Source organism: Artibeus jamaicensis, unplaced genomic scaffold (genome assembly GCF_021234435.1).
Source record: "Artibeus jamaicensis isolate MK-2021 breed Jamaican fruit bat unplaced genomic scaffold, CSHL_Jam_final scaffold_1689, whole genome shotgun sequence".
Lineage (NCBI taxonomy): Eukaryota > Metazoa > Chordata > Mammalia > Chiroptera > Phyllostomidae > Artibeus > Artibeus jamaicensis.
In genome coordinates, this window is record NW_026522029.1 from 2,541,582 (window position 1) to 2,563,015 (window position 21,434).

At 44.0% G+C, this 21,434-nt stretch overlaps 2 pseudogenes; one reads left to right on the forward strand and one right to left on the reverse strand.

Moving 5' to 3' along the window:
* LOC119041722 (10 kDa heat shock protein, mitochondrial-like) overlaps positions 1-14,479 on the reverse strand; it is a 73,119-nt pseudogene extending 58,640 nt beyond the window's left edge.
* A 2,616-nt stretch (positions 14,480-17,095) lies between these two features.
* LOC128625976 (60S ribosomal protein L35-like) lies at positions 17,096-20,422 on the forward strand (annotated as a pseudogene).
* The last annotated feature ends 1,012 nt before the right edge of the window (positions 20,423-21,434 follow it).

A 21,434-nucleotide genomic window follows, 5' to 3' on the forward strand; every position in this document is an offset into this window, starting at 1 on the left:
TTTTAAGCTGCTCAGTTTGTGGTACTTTGTTATGGTAACTGGGAGGGACGTGTGGCTACATTCCCACCATCGGAATGTGAGCAGAAGCGATGTGAACATCAGTACCACGTTGTTGACAGAGGAAGGGGCTTGGGCTCCCTCTTCTGTTTCCTGCTGTGTGGAAATGGCAGCGACTGCAGCAGCCACCTTAGACCCAGGCGGGAGCCACTGCTGAGGGAGGAAGAGCCGCCCTGGTGCCTGTCTCTCAGACGACCTTAAGGAGCAGCCTGCACGTCTGCTCTGGACCTGCAGCCTGCCCTCCAAGAGGGAGAACTGAGCTTTTGTCTGGGGCCACTGAACCCTCTGGCCTCTTTGCAGTACTGTCAAGCCTGTACCCTAACTCCTGCATCCAGGATCCACCTTTTGGCCTGTCTTTGGCTTAGTTCAGGACCACAGATGCTTTACCCGATTTGTCATAACTCGTGTGTAGTTACAGCATGAGGATGCTCTTGAGCAATTTTCCAGTATAAACATATCATGGTCCCCACCTGGCTGTCATTTCTTTTACCTCTTTCTCTGCTCACTTGCTCCTTCTTTCACTGTCCAGATGCTTTAAATATTTGGAGAAGAACGGAAGTCATGGATTCATGTGTTTTTGTTTTTTGTGCCAGGTCACGATGTCCTGGGGAGAGTGGACTAGAAGAGAAAGGGGAGGTGAATGAGATTCTGAGGCGAAGATGAAAGCCTTAATTACCTGGAACTCGGTTAATCACAGCTCGTAATGAGAATGTTTCTACCACATCTTTCAAAGGAAGAAAACTGCAACAAAACAAGCTGTTTCAGCCCAGTTGACTCCTCTCCACAGCCAGGTGTGATGGGATGGGGGTTGTCATAATGGCCGTGAGGCTGTCTTTCCAATCCTGTCTCAGTCCTGCTTTGTCAACCGAACATGTTCATATAAACATATAAACAGAATGTCCACTGTAAGAGACAATGCTAAAATGCTATGGACAGTCCATTGTGAAAAACAGTGTCCATTTTAGGGAACCTCTGCTAAAAAGGAGTCTACAAATGTGTAAAGCTAACTGTACAGGATGTTCATTTTGGCATTGTTTGCACTATTTAAAAATCTGAAACCAACTAACACACATCAAAAGGAAGATTAGCCTTGGCCAAGTGGCTCAGTTACCTGGAGCACTGTGCCGTACACTAACAGACTGCAGGTTCAACCCCTGGTTGGGGTGCCTACAGGGGGAGCATAGATGTCTCTCCCACTCTCTCTCTCTCTCCCAAATCAAAATACATATCTCTGGGTGAGGTTTTTTTTTTAATTAAGAAGATTGAATTTAAAAATTTGGCTTCTCATAGAAGGCAAAGGCAGCCACATCAAAGGAGGTAGATGTGTATGGAATGACCTGTAAAAATGTACTGACATATTTTAGCAACATTATATTTACTGTAAAAGTGAACAACTGATATCTATGTATATATTTTCATATGCCTAGAGAAATAGTTTGGAAGACTACACATAGAATTATTAATAATTGTTACCTCCTAGGAGTAGAACTAGGAGAGATGGAGTATATCTTTTTATTTTACTCTATATGATTCTGTGTTGTTCAAGTGTTTTTATAACAGCAGGAATTCACTGGGAGGAGAGATCATGCTTATCCTGCTCATTGTCTTTTCATGGATAGATAATAAGAGGGAGAAACAATAATAACAGTAAGTTATATAGCACCTACCGCATTCTAGGACTGGCCTTTGGACTTTATATATGTTCATCTGTATAATTTTTCACAAATATCCTATGAAATAAAGACCATTGTCAGCTCCATTTCACGGAAGAGGAGACAGAGGCCCAGAGAGGCAAGCAAGCTGCCCAGGGTAACAAAGTGATGGAGCTGTGATTGAATCCAGGCAGCCTGGCTCCGGAGACCGCTCCTAACCACCGTACCACGTTGTGTTGATTAATTAATGGGACGAACAAATGCTAATAAACTTTTCTTGCTAAATCTCCAATAAGTAGAAGAATCAATGGGCCGATGAAGCTAGTTCCCGGAGGATTCTGCTTAATCAAGATTCCACAATGTGTCTTTCATTGCCAGGTAATGGGCTGTTTATACTCAGAGCCTTCCAAATGCTGAAAAGACACTGATGTTAACAGTTGTCGATGAGTGATGGGGAAAGGGCTGAACATTTTAATTTAAAATAAGTGAAAGAATTAATTGCCAGCAAATTAAAAGGCTTCATCTGCCATTTCTCTGCTCCTCTGTCTTCTGCCTTCCACCTGGAACAATAACAAGAGCGCCGTGAGCACAAGCGTGACGGGCTGTCTTTTCCTTTCCAAGCTGCCTCGTTTTGCAGCTTGCGCTCACATCTGGGGCTGTAGGAAAATTTCTGTATTCTTGAAACATCTCTATTCTTTAAAAGACTGATGGCACTCTCCCCTCAGGGAAAAAGGCTAAAGTGTAGACATGAGTTCCTGAAGCGGAGAAAGTAGATTTCATCCTATTTGTATCCTCAGGATCTGGCAGATTGCCTGGCACACAGTAGGAGCTTTACATAGAACTGTCCATCAGCACTGTCAGATCAATAGAAATCGTGATGGTAAAGAGGCTAAGAACAACAATAAATAGTAATAATAATAAAGACTCCTTGATTGAAACAGTGCTTTTTAAATCTACGAATAACACTCAGCAAATAGATACTAAGCACATTCTATGCACAAGGCACTATGAGAGATACAGGTGAATACAAAATAGTCCCAGTCTTCAAGAAGCTTACAGTAGAATCCGAGGCACATACACACTATGTTGGCACCGTGCCTTTAGAAGGAGGAAAAAAATTTTATAAATTTGAAGTCAAGAAAAAGCAGCCTCTCTTTCTCTCTCTCTGTTCTGTAATCTTAAAGATTGCTTAGGAGGGATTTTGGGGGTTTATGAAATGTACAAGGTCTGTCCAAAAAAAGTCCAGCCATCTTTAATGTAATGAGAATGGTTTGCCTGACATTAATGTAACAGGAAACCAAGGAGAGTGGACTGGAACGCACATGTGTGAACAACGATGACTTCACTGTACTAGTCAGTAGGGGTGGTAGACGCCACTGAGTGAGCATGTGCCCTGTGTGGCTGTCCCATTCAAAATGACTGAGCAAGTAGAGCTCATCAAACTTTGCATTAAGCTTGAACACTCCTCCACGGGAACTGTTTGGATGATTCAGAAGGCTTTCAGGGACGACACAATGAGTGCAGTGCAAACAAAAGTGTGGTATGAAGGCTTCGAAGATGGTGGAGAATCTGCTGACAGTGATCCACGCTCTGGAAAGGCCTGCAACCAGCAGGGCACCTCAGAATGTGCAACTTGTACAGCTGCGATCAACAAAGATCAGCAACTCATAGTGTGAGAACTAGAAGCTGATCTGGGGATTTCAAAAACTACTGTGTCAGAGATTTTGATGCAGGATCTTGGCATGAAATGTGTCATTGCAAAATTTGTTCAGTGGCCTGTGCTATCAGAACAGAAGGAATATTGTGCTGCAGTTGCTAATGACTTGATTCAAACTGCTACCAATGAACCAGATTTCCCCAAGAAGACTGTGACCAGGGATGAATTGTGGGTCTACAGCCATGATCTGGAAACAAAGGCCCAGTCATGCCAATGGAAGTCGCTTGGTTCTCCACACCCAAAGAAGTCACAGCAAGATCAAGACCATGTTAACTGTGTTTCTTTGATTGGGAAGGTGTTGTGCAACATGAGTACGCCCCTCCAAGCCAAACAATTAATAAGAATACCACCTCAATGTTCTTTGTTGGTTGAGAGATGCAATACAATTAAAATAGTTGCAGCTATGGGCAACTGGTGATTGGCAGCTTCATCACAACACACCCACTCATGCATCATGTCTTGTGCAGAGTTTTTTGGTGAAACATCAAACCGCCCAGGTGACTCAGCCCTGCTACAGTGCAGATTTGGTGCCCTGTGACTTCTGGCTTTTCCCAAAGCTAAAATCACCTTTGAAAGGAAAGAAATTTCGGGCGATTGATGAGATTCTGGAAAATGTGATGTGACAGCTGATGGCGATTGGGAGAACTGTGTGTGGTCCCAAGGTGCCTACTTGGAAGGGGGCTGAGGTGTCAGTGTCCTATGTACATTGTATCTTGTATCTCCTTTAATAAATGCCTCTATTTTTCATTGTACGTGGCTGGATACTTTCTGGACAGACCTCATACATGCATGCCTAAACTGAATTTTAGCAAACAAACAGAATCACTCCCCTGGGACAACTAAGTGTGGTTTCCTAGCAGAGAGGGGTTTGGTTTATCTGTGCAGAGTTAAGGGTAGGTTTGCAGATAAGCACTCTTTCATGGGAAATCAGAAGAAAACCCCACAAGAAAAAGATATATAGCCTATTTGATAAGACAAATGATCTATGTGGAACAGGGAGAAAGGAGAGGAGAGCTTAAATTAAAAACCGTGCTGGCTACTTGCTCCTTAATGATCTCAATAGAAAGGGCATGGAGCACTAAGTAACAGAGACATAAAACTGTGGTGGAGTTAGAAAGGCTCTTGGACGGATTGGACCACTCACACTTTTCTGTTTTTCTCTAAGTGGATCTGCGCAGGAACTGAACTTCCACGCTGCCATATACCAGAGATATTGGAATTCTCAGTTGCAATCAGAAACACTAACACCTCACTGAAATCTTTCAGGAACCTCTGAGTCTTGGGAAGACAGCATAGTGTGGGGGGAGCATTGGTGTCAGAGTGCCAGCGTTCCAAATTCATCAGCTGTGCTGCCCTGGACAAGGACTCTTTCGTGGACAGTAACACATTCGAAGGGTTATTGTTAAGATAAAATGAGATGATATACATGCCATCCATGGCACATCATAAGTGCTCAGTAACTGCTAGCTATTACCATGTTCCATAGTAACAACAAGTGATGTGCAGAACCTCACTTCACAAAGGGTTTTTACAAGCACGTTCTGGGGGGAAGACCTGTCCTTAAGAGTCAAACCTCTAGGCTCATTCAAATCTTAGTTCAAATACTGGCTTGCTTCTCACCAACTTTGCAAACATGAGAAGGCAGTTAACCTCAAAGCTCAGTTTCTTCACCTGTAAAATGGGATGATAACAGTCAAGTGTATGAGGTAGTTGTGAAAAATCAATCAAATAATGTATGTAAGTTTTTTAGCAAACACTAAGTGCTGGATAAATGTTCGCAATGATTAATACCCTACTTCACCTAAGAGCTCTGTTATGAGGGACAGAAGACTGACTCAAAGGCCTGCCCATTGGAGTCTTTCATGTCAGGCTTTGCAGATCACACTCCAGGGCAAGCGGAGCAGCCGGCTGAGAACACTTCCCAGCGGTGACATCAGGGAGCTGTTTCAGAACATGAGCTGGTCAAGGAGATACACCCTGTACCTGAGCCAGGAAACAGAATTCTATCCTGTAAGGCCTTCAAGCCAGCAAACCTTCCCTCTAGAGCAGGGGTGTCAAACTTATTTTCACTGAGGGCCACATGAGCCTCACAGTTGCCTTCACAGGGTCGAATGTAATTTCAACTCCTTAACGGTAAAGGAGCAGTTACACAGTTATACAGTCCCAAAATTATTTCTTGGATCAGCCCACACGGTGCTGTAGGATAAGGTGGCTCAGCACTGAGATCTGCTGAGTCAGAGCTGGTTATCTCCTTGCGGGGACCCCTAGGAACTGCAGCAGAAGAACTTCCTCTTCCTGTTGATCCCACCTCCATTCCCCTCATTCACTTTCTCTTTTCCCCTCCAGTCGTGGCTCCAAATCACACTTCCTCACCCCCAGCATTCTTGCTCTTTAGGGATGCACACTCAACTCTATTTCTGAGTCGTGTGCGCACCTAGTCCTCCATGTAGAGCTCGTGCTGACTTAGGTGAGTGTTCGCACGCGTCTGTGTGTTTTCCCCGGTGTGCGTGTGAGTGTGTGTATTGTGTGATCTAGATTCATAGGCGTCAGATGCTGGAGCCAAATCATGACACCAAACTGAGAGGAAGCATGCTGGCTTGGCAAAAGCAAACCTGAAAATCTGAATCAATATTCAGAAGAAAATGGCTTGGTTCAATCTAAGACCAGCAATATAAATTTTTAAAAGTCATTTGATTTTTAAGCAGATACATGATTGAAAAAATAATTAATTAATTAATTAATTAAACAGACATGAAGGTCCGTTTTCTACCCGTGCTCCACTGTGCTCACTTTTCACTTCGCTGTTCCCAAACTGGTAACCGTGTTAACATTTCCTGTGAATCATTCCACAGACTTTAAACACACAGAGCAGCAGATACACATTTAAAATGCAGTCTCTCCCTCTCTACAGAAATGAGAGCATGCTTTGCATGCCGTTCTGCCTCTTGCTTTTATCTTCACTTCCTACTCCATCTTGGAACTCTCCCACACCGATTCATTGAAGTGCCCTCGTTCTCTTTTTACAGCTTCCAGGGTTCTGTGGCATGGATGCACCAGATAGCGTGTAACAGTTCTGTGGTGGTGGACGTGTGAGCTGTTGCTGGTGTCTTGTCACAGCGAACACTGCTGCAAGGAATAACCAATTCTCATGGTTGTTTTTACATTTTTCTCCTAAGGGGGCACCAGTTGACACTTCTAACAGCGGTGTGGCAGAACGCCCATTTCTCCCTTCCTTACCAGCACCGTGCGTTAATGCACGTAGGTTTTTACTGATTTGAAGGGAAAATGGTATCTCATTGTAGTTTGAATTTGTGTTCCCTTGATATAAGGGAGGTTGCCTCTTCATATGTTTAAGAGCTGTTTGTATTTTTTTTTTTCTGTCAACTGTCTCTTCACATTTTTACCCAATTTTCTTCTGGGTAATGGAACTTTTTCTTATTGACCTCTAGGAGCTCTTAAAATATTAAGGACATTAAACTTCGTGTGTGAAATGAGTTACCAACAACTTGCTCCGAATTTGCCATTTGTCTTTTCACTTTGCTCAAGGAGCTTTTTTGGCAAGCAAGGATTTTTATTTTCATGGAACTTAATTTTAAATCTTTTACTTTATGACTTCTAGATTTTGTATCATAGTTAGAAAGGTCTTCTATACTCTGAACTTACAGAGAAACTAGCCTTTTAGGATTTATTTTTTACATTTAATATGTGATACGTTTGGAATGCATCCCAGAACGATAACACTTCACCATTTCAGCATGAATCTGAAGAGCAGGTCAAGGTCAGAGGGACGTTCCTGTGTAGGCTGACGGCTGGCATTGTAAGATTCTCATGGTTCTGCTGTGCTCTCGTGTCCACAGTCCTGTGGCCCCAGCATGGGTGTCTGACCCACAGCAGGTCAGTAGATCCCGTCTCAGGAATTTTCGAACTTAGGATCAGATTGAGAACCCGTTCTTGGTAAAGGCAGCCATAAATACTAAATCTTGGGACATCCACGGGCCAGACTTCCCTTCACAGGAAATAGCCAGGCAGCCATGAAAGAAGGAAACTAACACAGAAAAAGGTAGAGTGATGGAACTACTCAGCAATCAACAGGAATGAATGACATACACACAACGACATGAATCAATCTGAGTGAAAGAATCTAGACAAAAACACATACTTATTACGTGATTCCATTTACACAGCACTCTTGAAAACACAAACTGCTCAGCAGGGACAGGAAGCAAATGGGTAATGCTGGGAAGAGAAGGATCGGGAGGAGAGGCAGAGCAGGGCTGGAGAGAGGAATTGCGAACAGGCACAGGGAAAATCTGGGTGTGATGGATACGTCCACTATCCTGATTGCAATGATAGTTCTATTGCAAAACTTAACAAAATGTATACTTTAAATATATAAAGTTCATTTTATGTCATCGATACCTCAACGCAGCTGTTTTTTTAAAAAGCAAATGTGAGGGGGGAAAATTAATATGGGAAGAAGCTGAAACTAGAAGTGGATGTTTAGGAGAGGGGGAAAACAAGAAAAAGAATGATTTTACACAGTGTCTTGATCTCTTGTTCTAGACACTACCTAGAAAAAGAATAATTTTAGACCGTGTCTAGATGTTCAGCTGCATCTCCAGTTCGCTTTCTTAACCCAAACTTAGATTCTCAGGATGATATATTTACCACTTTGCCCAAGCTGAGAGTCTATCTTTTGGAGATAATGATACGACCATATCCACCCCCTTCCCAAGATATAGCTCCAAGGTTCCATTTGGCTCCTTTTCTTCCATGCCTCTCACATGCAGTTTATCAGCAAATACAACCAATTCCACCTGCAGACATTTCGTGCATGTTTCTCCCCTATCCAGACCTGCTGGACTCCCGCTGCTCATCCTCCTCGGATTAGACTCTTTTCAGGCCTCCCACCTGGGTTCCCCTCCCTCTTGCACCCTCCACATTGTTTCCAAGGTCACCTACTGAAAGTATAGGTCTGATCCTTTCATCCCCCTTCTGAAAACAATAATATCAATGACCAGTGGCCACTCCCCACGTCCCTCACTGCACCTCACAGCCTGGCCCCGGCACCCCTCTGCAGAGCCCTCCCACATTCCCCACTACCCTGGGGGCCACCTAACTCCAACCACGCCAGGCATGCTTGCTCCTGAGTAAACCCGTCCTATTTGTCCGCCTGACATTCTTCTAACACATTTAAATCTAACTCACACATTACCTTTTTATAGCTTTATTTGGCTGTCTCGGGCTGAATTAATTGCTTCTTCATCCGTGTTGCCATAGCTCTTATCATCTCCGTTGTGGTGATAGATGAGTCTGTCTTTCCTATAAGATGATAAACTTCTGAATAGCAGGAAATATGTCTTAATTCAATTTCATAAATCCAGAAACACTATAACTCATAAAATGTAGCAGACGCTTAATTAATGTCTTTTCATTGATTTAAATTGAGGGGAATCAAAATCGATCAATAGTTGTTAAGTCTTTTTTGAACACCCCTTAATAAAAGAAAATGTCACAAGAAATCTCAGGATGTAATGCAGATGCAGGTGGAACCAATCCAGCTGAAGAGTAAAAAGGGTTTGATCCACAGGCTATTTTATTCTGGTTTGCAACAGTTTTCTTTCTACCTGCACCTGGGTTTAAAAGATGTGCCCTTATGCCACCTTCCTCCGTTTCCTGGTCTTCTTCACCACCCGATAAGGACTCCACTCTCTCTCTCTACAAGTATGCAAGACCCTCCTGGATCACAAAAGACCCAAAAAGACAACTCCCCTGTTTTACCAGGCATTCCTGCTCACAGCTTTCCTGTGTCCTAAGAAAGACTCGACTGAGACAGAAAAAAGTTTTTGGACAAAGACATCCCTGCCCAGGAAGACAGTTTTTATAAAGGGGCCTCCAGCTGTTTGCTCAAATTACCAAGCCAGTTTCCAAAAAGTTAGATGAAAGAATAAGTGCATCACCAAGGTGCCGAGGAGTCAGGGAGTTATGTAAGCCACTGCTGTTGGCTTCTTTCTGGTCTTCTTCCTGTGTGCAGAGTTTTCATTTAAAAGTTTGAATCTGTGATCATTTTCCAGAGTTTCACTTTATAGACTCGATTCTGATATTGTTTTCTTCCATCTTGTATTAATTCTCCCCACAGTTTTATAAATATAAAACCTAGTTGGCTACACTGGGAACCCGGAGGAAGTATTCACACTAACTTGTGGCATGTAGAATTTATGATGAAGATAAAACTGAAGCAATTTCACTGTATTTGCAGGAAAAATGAGGGCACTGGACCAAATGATCTCCAAGGGCCCCTCCAACCTTGTGAGTTTATGATTTCAGAGCAGATGAGAACATATCACAGGTTTCAGGTAAATTATATGAGAAAATAAATTGTTCTCTGCACAAATGAATAAAATCTAATGGCAATAAATTTCAGAAAGAACATTTCAAGAATCATCCTCAATGCCTCATTTCTTGTACAGTTTCATTTTTGTGTTATTTTTCTTACTTTCTAAGAGATGCCACTGGCATGGGGTTTCAACTGTGATTCAGCAAATGGTATGTCTACATCTGAAACCTTCCAGACCCCAGACAGAGGCCACGAAACCTCAAGTCCTGTTACAAGGTCAGTAGGACTATGGAAGAACAAGAGAGAGCTTTCCCAGCTGCTAAAACAATGTACTGGAAGAGGGGGTTTCAGAAGCTGGTTTGCTGGTAGAAATTCAAGACGCAATTGCCGAAACCATTAAGGTTTCATGGTTAGGTTACCAGGCCTGATTCCAAGACCCATTTAGCTCAAAATATAATATAAGAGGATCATTAAGAGCTTTATTTTGATATATTTAGCCTAATTTGTAGCATCTCTTTTTTGGATAAAAAATCTACTTCGTGTTTCCTGCTGCAATGCTGCGAACATATCTCCCTCAGCCCACTGTCCCCACAGACCTGCAGCCTGTGTCTATCAGACTGGGGACAGTTGTCCCAAACTGGGGACAGTTGTGACAGAGGTTCCCAGCTATCTGCTACTCACACAAGCTGTGTATCTGCCCAAGAGAAGGCAAAACTGCTCCCAGCTGGGGAGCAAGGAAAAGTTGCCTTGAAGAGTGGAGTTCTGAATGTCAACTTTCCCATTCTTGTTTAAGTTATTCTATAAATCAAACTATTCACAAAGGACTGCCTACCTTTGAATTAATTTAGAATCCTGTTTTTTGACCATGATTGAGGACTCCAAGGTTATTTCACTCTTTGCTATAATTAGTGAATGGTTTTATGTTTCTTGATTATAATTAATTTGTTTTCAAATTTCAATATAATTTCTAAATTGATCATTATCACAAGTAGATGTCAGTACTTGGTTATATTTTCCCTTTTCGGAGAAATAAATGATCCACATTTTTTGAATTAATGTCTTGTGGGTTTTGTTTTGAACTACTGGGAGAGAAAAAAGAAACGCAGAATGATGAAGTGTATTTTGAACCAAACAGGAGATCAATCATTCACTCAACAAACATTTATTGAGTACCAACTACTCAGCTGAATAGTCCTATGAAGTACACAAAGATGAATAAAAATTTCCTGCACTCATGGAAGTCATGAATTACATGAAATAAAACATACAAATAAATAACTCTACCAACGGTAAGGTGAGTAAGTGCTGAAAGAGATGAGAGTTCCTTGGGCAACAAAAGAGGAAGAGACAGGAGAAGTTTCCTGAGCAGTTTGTGCTCACACTGATCCCTGTTCGAGAGGCAGACCGACAGTGATAGAAGGGAGTGGAAAACCACTGGTGGTGTAACCAAGCAGAAACTTCGTTTCTTTAATATGACCTTTTCTCCAGCTTTCCTTTGGATTCGAGCTGGCCTTGTCCAGAGCACCCTGACTTACCTGGCTCCCCTTCCCTTTCCTGTCCACTCCGTTAGTCATTAAGCCCTGGGGACCATGAGGTTCTGGATGGTGTCAAATGATCTTAGGAGCAAAGGCTTGGGTCTGTTCACCACAGAGGCGGAGTTTCAGTCAAACTAGAATAACATCTAGGCCTCAGTTGTGTTTCAGCTCCAGGATGACCCCACTGCCCACAACCTTGAAAAACCGGGTGAGGTGATGCCATGGCCAACATCAGGGCCGGCTGCAGAGACAAACCATCCCCTACCCTCGCGCTGACCAGTCTTCAATGGGGCCACAATCCTCACCATGACCCTAACACCCTTGTCCCCTACAAAACCCATCCCCTAGAAGCCAGCAGGGAGCCAGGTCTTGAAGCACACTACCTTACCTGCAATGCCAAGCTTAGCATCATCTCCTGAAATAGTAAAACCTTACATTCTTGGCTGCAAACGCCTGTTCGAGTTTGACTGAGCTTTGCTGCATTCAGGCAAATGAACACCTTTAGTCTAGTAACAATGACTTTAGGAAAAGTGACAGGAGTTAGCTGCGTGATTTAGACAGCAGACAGATACTAGCTCAATAACAATTGTATTGATTCAAATGAAATTGAGGTGCTTGAACCATAGGAGACTGTCGTGAACCATGAGGGGGATCAAAGTTTTTCTACACCAAAATATGCCTTTTGGGATATTAATTATTTTAAGCTGCTTATTTTTAAGAAACAAAAGACCAGAACCTTTGCCCCCCTCTTCCCTTCCTGAAGGAATTCAGAGAGAAAAACCTACTTAAGAAAAGGAACTATTCTTCTTAGCAATTCATCTCAGCCTAATCACCTTGGCTACATGAATTAATATCTAGCAAAGCCTGTTTGGTAGACTCCCCTCTGGGTCCCACTGTTTCTGGCAGCCCAGCAAGAATTTGCTCACTACACGTTTGCTCTTTTTCAGCTACCTGTGAATCGCCTTCCTCCTCTTTGAAGTTCAAACCACCACCCCTCTCTCCAATAACATATATGCATCAACTGCCCAATTTGTCCCCAGGGTCCCACATCCTTAAAGGACCCCCATTACGTGCACACGTAATAAGGTTGCCTATTTTCTCCTGTTAAGCTGTCTCATGTCAGTTGAACTCCGAGGCCATGCAGAAGCACTAAGAGGGGAAAGAAGGGAAACTCTTCCCTCTGCACACTGGAGACTAAGGAAAAGAGGGTTTTGGGATCTTATCCGTCTTATCTGTATTCCTAATGCCTGGAACCACAATGGTGCACAGGAAGCTCACAACAAACATTTCTCAGGTGAATTATTGAAAGACTCAGTGCTGCAAAACATCTAAGAAGTCGAGGAGTGGGAAAAGCCATTTGATGGTACAATTAAGAGATTGCTGGGAGGTGAGGTGGAGGGTGGTGTTAACACCCAGGTCAGGGACCTAAAGGAAGTTGTGTTTTTATGCCAGAAGGTAACAGGGTGCAGAGGCAATGGGGAAGGTCAGGAGAATGGACTTTGGTGTGGTTGCACTGGTGCAGGTGACAGAAGGGACGAGCTGGTGTCCAGGGTGGCACTAAGACAATTGAATAAGGTCTGATACCTAAAAGAAGCACCATAATTATGTGCTAAATTATTCTTTTTCAATCTCTTACAGGGATGTGTGTGTGCATCTATATGTGTAGATAAGTGTTTGCACTTACACATTTGTGGGGGTTTAGGTCCATGACAGGAATGTTTGTTAAAAAGAAATGCTGTTTGTATCTACTGGGGTATATATTTGTGCAGGTGAATTGTAGTCACTTAAGCTTTTTGTCTTCTTCCTTCTCCCCTTCCCTCCATTCCATTCTTTGCCACCCATTTTTAAAGACCTCGACTCAATAGGCTAAGATTCTCCCTTGTAACAAGGTTCTCATTTAGATGTCCTAGCAATCAGAGAGGGAACAAAGGAATTCTGACCAAAGCCATACCTGACCAAGGCCCAGAGACAAATGGAGGTGGGTGTCATTTGCAAGCTGACCTAGTGATGAGTTTGCTTTTTAATGGATGTGCTAGCAGACTGCCTTTCCTGGAAGGGTGTTTCGAAGCAAAAGTAAACTTGGGTTTCCCTTCTGTTTGTGTCCCTTTTAAACTATTTCGGTCAGAAAATGTGGCCTCAAAAGGCTTACCCCCACCCGGTCAATAGCATCCAGTATCACTTAATGGACAGAGTCCTAAAGAAGCAGTTCAATACCGATAACACTTAATCTTTTCAGAGTGGCCCACCACATTATTTTTAAGTGTCTCATAAAGCAAGGCCATGTTCCAAGTCTGTGTTGCCATGAAATCACCTTTAAATAAAATATCATAAAGACTTTTTGTCTTGACACAAAACTATCTTCCTGCCCATATTTTAATACAATTTCCTGAATTTCAGTACATGTCATACCTAATGGAGCAATAAGTTTTAATTAATCAAAGGATCTGCCTATTCTGTGAAGATTTACAACATCACAATAACACCATGCCAGAGTAGTGCCTCTCCTGTGTCGATGACCTTGAATCAATGAGCTGAGATCCTCTCTTGGAAATGAGTTCTAATTTAAATACGCTGGTAATCACAAAGGGCATGTTTTCATTTAATTTGGAAACCACCTGATGTCTAAGTAAGCAGTTCTCAGCTAGGGACACTACCCCTTGGGGGTGTTTGGGAAGGCATGGGGTTGCCACAGTGATTAGAAGATGCTATGGGCACCGGTCACATCAAATCTCTTAAAGCCACCCACCGGGTAGTTTCCGGTCCACATGGATTCGTTCCCTCTTCCCATAATATTCCGTCCCCCTGTGTCAATTGTGTGTGTGTTTATTATAGTTGTTGTTATTATTATATACACATAATGTAAAATTTACCATTTAACTTGTTTAAAGGTACAGTTTGGCAATTCAGTGACATGTAGTACATTCACTCACTGAGCAACGCTATCACTACCTATGGTGAGCAGTTAGACAGGCACGAGCAGAGCAAGGATGATGGAGCAGGTACAGAAGGTCACCGGGGCAGAAAGCCGTGAGTACCTAGCAAGGGGCAAAACTGGGTGACCTGGACCCAGGGTGACCTTGCCTCCCCTAGTGTATCACTGGGCACACAGTTTAGACCCCCGGGCCTTTCATATCCTGGTCATGCAGCTCAGACCCTCCCCTGACCTTTCCTCCATAGTCATGGTCATTGCTGGTCATGTGATTAGACCTCTCAGATAGAGAAAGGGCAAGAGGGCTGAAGAGCCCTGAGCATTGTTGAGCCCCCAGGACAATGAGGTTCTGACCCACATCAAATACATCCAGACCTCAGGAATGTTTCAGCTCCAGGCCCAGAAAAGCAGCCCCCCAGACAAGAGACGCCATGGCTGACCTCACTAATGGCTGATACCAGCTGCACTGACTAATGACCCCCTGCTCTGGCCCCGACCAATCAGCAGGGACCACAACTCTGACAGGACACACTTGGAAAGCTGATGAATATTCTATTGGAATACTCCTCTGAGACTTCAAGATAAGGGACCCAGCGTGGTGGCTCTCCCTACAGAGTTTGCCAGAGCCTTTCCCCACCCCCTTCCCCAAGGTACCTTCTCCTTACTTCTCTCTGTCTTCTCAGTTCCAAGCACTGTTCTTTGGCCTCTGTACCTTATTTCCTGAGTCCACTTCTCCTACAGCTCAAAGCAAATCACTGTGACTTTCTAAATAAACTTTCTCTTACAGTTTGCACTTGGCTCTGAGTTCTTTCTTAGCCAGAACTCAAGTCCCGAGGTTGCTGATCCAACAAGGTCCAGTCTGACTCCTCTGGTCTGACACCTGGTGCTGTCTTCACTCTCAACATACCTCATTCCAGAACATTTTCAACGTCCCAAAAGGAAACCCTATAACTATTAAGCACTTACTCCCCATGTCCACCACCTCCCCAAATCTTCTGGCAATGACTAATCTGCTGTCTTATGGATTTGTTTATTCTAGACATTTTATATAGACAGAATCAAGCAATCTGTGGCCTTTGTGTCTGGCTTCGTTCACTTAGCATAATGTTTTCAAGGTTCATTCATGTTGTAGCACATTAGCACAGCATTTAACTGGTGCATTATGGATAAATAATATTCCATTATATGGATATACTTTATTTTGCTTATCCATTCATCCATTCATAAACATTTGGGTTGTTTCAACTTTTTTGCTTTCCTAAATAGTGCTGCTGTGAATGTTTGTGGACAAAGTTCTTATTTGTACCTGTTTCCATTTGGGGGATACACACCCAGGAGTGGAATTACTGAGTCATATGTTTGTTTCATGTTTAGCTTATTGAGGAACTGCCAACCAAGTGAGCATCTTTTAAGACATCCTCTCTGAAGTCTTTTTTGACCTGTCCTTTCCCTTCCACCCAAGGTATCCCACCTTCTATGTATTACCACCCCTTCCAATGTATACATCTCTCCTGGCACCTGAACTTGAACTTAATAACCTTATATTATCTGCCACCTATTAGTAGATTGTTAACTCGAGGAAAGAACTCAGCCATTATTTTTCTTTGTATTGTTTATTGCAATTTGGTGGATTGTAAACTATCAATAAATCTTTGCTGGGAACATGGCAATTCTCAGTGCAGAAAAGACAGCTTCAGAGAAGGTGACCTTTCACTTGGGGAATGAAGAACTTGAGATACTATAAAGTGGTGACTGTGGTTTTTAACTTTGGTGGCTGGGGCTGTGTCGACACACCCAGGTTGCTAGTATACTTACTTAGGCAAAAGAAGAGTGTGTATGTACATGTTTGGGGTTCACACTGAACTGGAGCAGTCTGCATTTCTTATCCCGCAGCTTTAAAGAAATGATTTGAGAGAGCGCAAAGACAGGAGAAAGAGAGAGAGAGTGATTTGTTGCTCCACGTACTTAAGTGCTCATTGCACGTAACTGTCCTCATGTACTCACTGTACTCATTGTCCTTCTTCGTGCCCTGACCGGGGATCAAACCCATGACCTCAATGTATCAGGGGGACACTCTAACCAACCGGGCTACCTGGCCAGGACCTGTGCTGCAGCTTTTTTGGAAATCATTGTTGCATTTTTACATTACCTTTTAGTCCCCTCATGCCCCACTTCCCCCCAGCAATCACCACACTGTTCTCCATGAGTCCCTTTTGTTTTTCACTCAATCCTTCTACCCCCAACCGCTCCCCACTCCCACTGGCTGTCGCTGCAGCTTTTGGACAGTAAGCTACATCCAGGAAATCTATTTACCAGCCAAGTGACCTCAGCCGTGTGGGAGGAACTTGTCAGAACTTCACCCCACATAAGCCTGAGCTGCAGCGCCCCTCCACTGCCACGGTGATGTCTGAAAACTCGCGTTTTATGCGCCCTAGTTTTGCCTAGAGAGTTTAGAATTGTTGGCAATCTTGCAAAAGTCACGGGGTTTTAATTGAATTGCTTTCAAAGAAGCTTTACTTAATGGGTCATAGGACAAAATGTTGAATTAACACAAAGAATTTCCTAATGGAGTGAAAACAAATGGGAGGTGGCTTCCCCTGTGCGCTTCCTGTAATTGGAACCACCAATCAGTGTCGCATGAGGGCTCCCTGGCGGAATGTTTTTTGTCTCTAAGTCAGCACACAACATTAACTGCTGAAAAAGGGTTGACTTTCCAAGCGCAAAACTGCTGAGGGTCAGACAAAGAAGTAAAAGGCATAACTTTTCCTTGCTAAAAGCTTAAAATCTAGCTAGGGAGGCAAGAAATAGACGCATAAAAGATAATTATCAGTTTAGAGATATGTAAGAGCTAAAGGAGTAATATAAACGATGGGTGGTATTGGGGATGGAGAAGGGGTAAGAAGAGGTGCTGCCTGAGCAGTCCATGTGAAGTACCTCAGACAGGAAGAGAGGCTGCAGTGTTCTAAGTACGGAGCAGGATGCGGTTCAAGAGCATGCGGAGGTTAAGGACGGTCGAGTGAATGAGTCTCAGTGGAGCAGGATGTTCCGGTAAGGGAAGATGGGGATACACGAGTGCCATGGGTAAACTGGGGGCCAGACTGAAAAGTGTTGAAAATAAAAATTAGTTTAGACTTTATCTCGCAGGGACTGAAAAACTGGGATTCTGAGTGGGCCAGTGACACACTGACAGTTACGAATACGTAATCTAACCGGGTCTATAGACAGGCTTCCAGAGAAAAATAATGGAAGAGAGAACTAGTTCGGAGGCTCCTGGGAAGTCCAGCTGAGAACTGAGAGCCTGAACTAGAGCAGTGTCAGCAGGGTATATAAAGGGCGGGGTAGGAGGTGGATTTACAAATAAAGTTGGGTTTTCTCTAGTTTTAGACAGGCACTATAACGTGCTGGTTTTTCTGTTTGATTTACTATTTCTACTTCATATTTTCTAGACACTGCTGTGTTGGAGATCAGGACCTCCTTAGCTGACAGAGGGGGTCAGGATAGGCTACTCCAAAATATGCCGCTTGGATTTAAGCATTACTTTGAGGTGAAGGCAGTTAGGAAATATGCATGGGAGCAACTGTCTGTCCTCCCTCTTACCACCTAAAAGCAGGGCACACATTTCCCTTGTAAAGGCATCTCCCTCTCTGTGGAGGCATTTTTGCCCCAAAAGTCTCCCCGGTCCACCACGGATGAAAGTAAACACTACCAAGACATGATCTGCTTGGGGAGGAAAGGTGGCTGATCCCTCAAAGGAAAAGGGCCCAGAGCTCCCTGTTCAAGGGACTTTTATTGGGTTCGTTTGCCCAAGAATACAGGTAAGGATCAAACATAGATAGCATTCAAAGAACTATGAGGGCTTATTCTCAGTCACGGTCAGATAGCTAACAAGCCATAAAACTTTGAGGAACAAGCTTCTTGCTTGGACCCTTATCATTTACCTGAAAGCATTCTAAACAAAGCTGGTTTCACAGAATTTTTACATATTCTTTGTTATGCCTGATGTACCCAGATACCCACCCTTTCCAGCACAGGGCTGCACCACGTTCCCCATCATAGGTTTTTAGGCTTAAGTGGATTAGAGCCAGGCAGCACTTCTGCCAGACAGAAATGGGGACTCAGGCTCTGTCACAATAGCCAGGGAGATGAGGGTCCATCGCTCCCTCTTTGTCACAGCCCCCTGAGTCCTTCCAATGATCGTGTCTGGCCTAGGTTGCCCCTCTCTGAGGGGTCGTACCCACCATGGACATCGACCAAGCTTTGGGGGCAGGGAAGAAGCAAAATCGCACTTGCTGCCAGAGACAAGCTTTGTCTCCTGGGGCCCGCATCCCGGAGGTCGCTCCCTTAGCCATGGGAGGCAGTTACAGTTCCTGAAACCAGGCAGGGTGGTTCCCAACACCTCTCCAGCACCAAAAGCAGAGACCGCTTTTAATCAAGGGAGGTGACTCTTACCCCTGAAGACGTCATTAACTGGCGTCTGCATAACAAACCTTAGTGAGCAACCTTTCTTTACCACACATTTCCTGGTCACCTTCCCACAAATGAATGGCCCTAAAAGCCCAAACCATCCCAGTATTTCCGTTGTCCAGTCGCTTCTCTATGATTTTACCACCCTTTGTTGAAGTGGTACCTAACCCCCTGGGTCTAACCCCCTCTGTGTGTTTTCACTTCTTTTCAGTGAAGCCCTCATATGTATGCAAATAAAACTTGCTCCTGTTAATCTGTCTTTTGTCTCCTGGAACTAAATCTAAAAGGATAGAGGAAAAGTTTTTCTTTCCCTACACTGACCATTCAGCATTGCCCTCAAGCAATTGACTAACACTCAATAAGGCTGGAGACCTTCCTGGCACCAAGTGGCTGCTGCAGCAGCTGGATGACCTGAAAGCGAAGCTGTCCCAGCTGTGCATCACCAGTGACAGGCGGTGTCTCCCAGCTCTCCAAGATCCAAGTGGTTTGCACCTTCACTGCCCATGTTCTCAACATCATTAACCAGACTCAGAAAGAGAACCTCAGGAAATTCTACAAAGGCAAGAAGCACGTGCCCCTGGATATGAGGCCCAAGAAAACACGAGCCGGGTGCCACTGGCTCAACAAGCACAAAGAGGAACTGTTATCGAACAAGAGGTCCGAGGGAGGGGTAATACAATATTCGGCTCACCTAGGGAGGCCGAAAACTGCTATACAACAGGGGCCCCTCCCAAGGACAGAATACTAGTATCTACTGGGTTCTTCTGTCCGCCGCCAATTGAAAAGACATCTCTCAATGCCAGAGATTTGTAAAAAGGAAACAAAATCTTTATTTAATGCTATTCAGGCTTAATGCCGCCACTAAAATATCAAAGTCCTTTAGGGTATACACCTACACCCACACAGCTCCCTTCTCCCACTGTCCCAACTCCGGGTACCGTAAATCAGGAAAGGAACACACGTCTGTGTTTCAGGCCGCTGGCACCATCAGCTGTATCACCGTGTATGCAGGATCTCTTGAGTTAATCCAGTCATGTGGCACCTTCTCATGGTCCACTGGCAAGAGTTCTTTGTACCCAGTTCCAGTCAAAGTCTCTCTTGCTTTCCAGGCCACGCAGCCCAAGGGGGCACCCCAAAGCCGTGTGGGCCTCTTCTACCAAAGCTGCAGGGGTCTGCACTCCACCAAAAGCATGTGGCTTTCTTCTTCACCTGGCTGCAGGGATCTCCATTCTGGCAAAACTGCGTGGTTTTCCCTTTCACCTGGGCAGTTATGGCCTCATGTCCTGGAGCCCATTTTTTCCAAGCTTTCACACAGGCCCTTCCCTCAGGAGCGCAGCCCCTGGTTACATCCTGAGTCCCAGCTTACTCCCTTCTCCCTGGCTCCAAACTTGGCCACAGCTATTTAACATATCTATGAAACCAGTTAAAGGTTATAGATATGTTAAATAATCATTCCAGAGGTTAGCTGCAAAACTATTGCTATGCAAAACAGTTCTCAATGGCCCTGCTCCATTCGTTTCTTCCCCCTGGGGGGAGGTGTGAGGACATCTTATATGTCTCTCCAATATTCCTATACACTTTGAATTCTGGACACCATTCCAAATTTTGGGGCCCCCGCCCCTTGGCTGCACCCTGTATCAGAACCTGAAGACCAAGAAGCAGCAGTGGAAGGAGCAGCTATACCCACTGCAGAAGTACACAGTCAACAAAGCACAAATTGGCTGGTGTTAAAAAATATATACTGTATTTTCCCATGTATATGTGTGCATTTTTGTGTACATTATACATGGAATTATTATGCTCATTATTATACCCATGGTATGTAATCATTATATCCATGTATACATACCATGTATCCTTACTTTACCCTCAAAAATGTGGGCAAAAATAAACCACATTATACATGACAAGATATGATATATATATATATATATATATATATATATATCCTTTCTCTTCTACTTCCTGAGTCACTTTCTCACTCCCTTATTTGTCTGATATGTGCATTTGTTTATTGTCCGTCTCCTCCCAAGAGAATAATGTTCTATCGGGGCAGGGACCTGCTCTCGTTCACCACTCTAACCCCACAACCTGGAATAGTGTCTGGTGCGCAGTAGGTACTTGGGAAGCAGGCTCTGAGTTGGAGTTGGTGCGCATGACTTCTATTAGGGGTGCTCTTGGGATCAATAGCGATAACAGGGAAGAGCAGACAGAGAACTTGGGTGGTGATACAGTCTTAATGAAGGCCTCAACTGATCTCACAGGAATCTCTAAGGGCCTTTTGCAGTTATATCAAATTGGGGTGGGAAGCCCATGTAAACTCCTATAGTTCAGTCACTCACGGGGTTTGCTGTAGGACAGGAGCATGACCTTCAAGGAGGGGTTCCCTGTAGCTAGGCAGTTGTGCGGTGCACTGATGGCTGAGCCCTCACTGCACTCCCAGGAGCTGGAGAAACAATTCCTCCATTTCTGCATGGAGATCAGGGAGGCCCCTCACAGTGCCCTCCATAGCACTTAAGAAAATGGTTGAGAAATGTACTTACTGAGACTGGAGAACAGAACAGATGGGGTGAGGACTCATGACATGCAACAGAAGAAGGAAATGAGACCCAGCTGAGTGAATCCTCCATTTACCGGCTGTATGTGGGTGCTCTATGGGATGTGATGTTCAGACCATGTAACTGAGCACAGGCACAGACATCCATGGGGCAAAGCAGCATGTCACAACAAAGTGATGCTTACA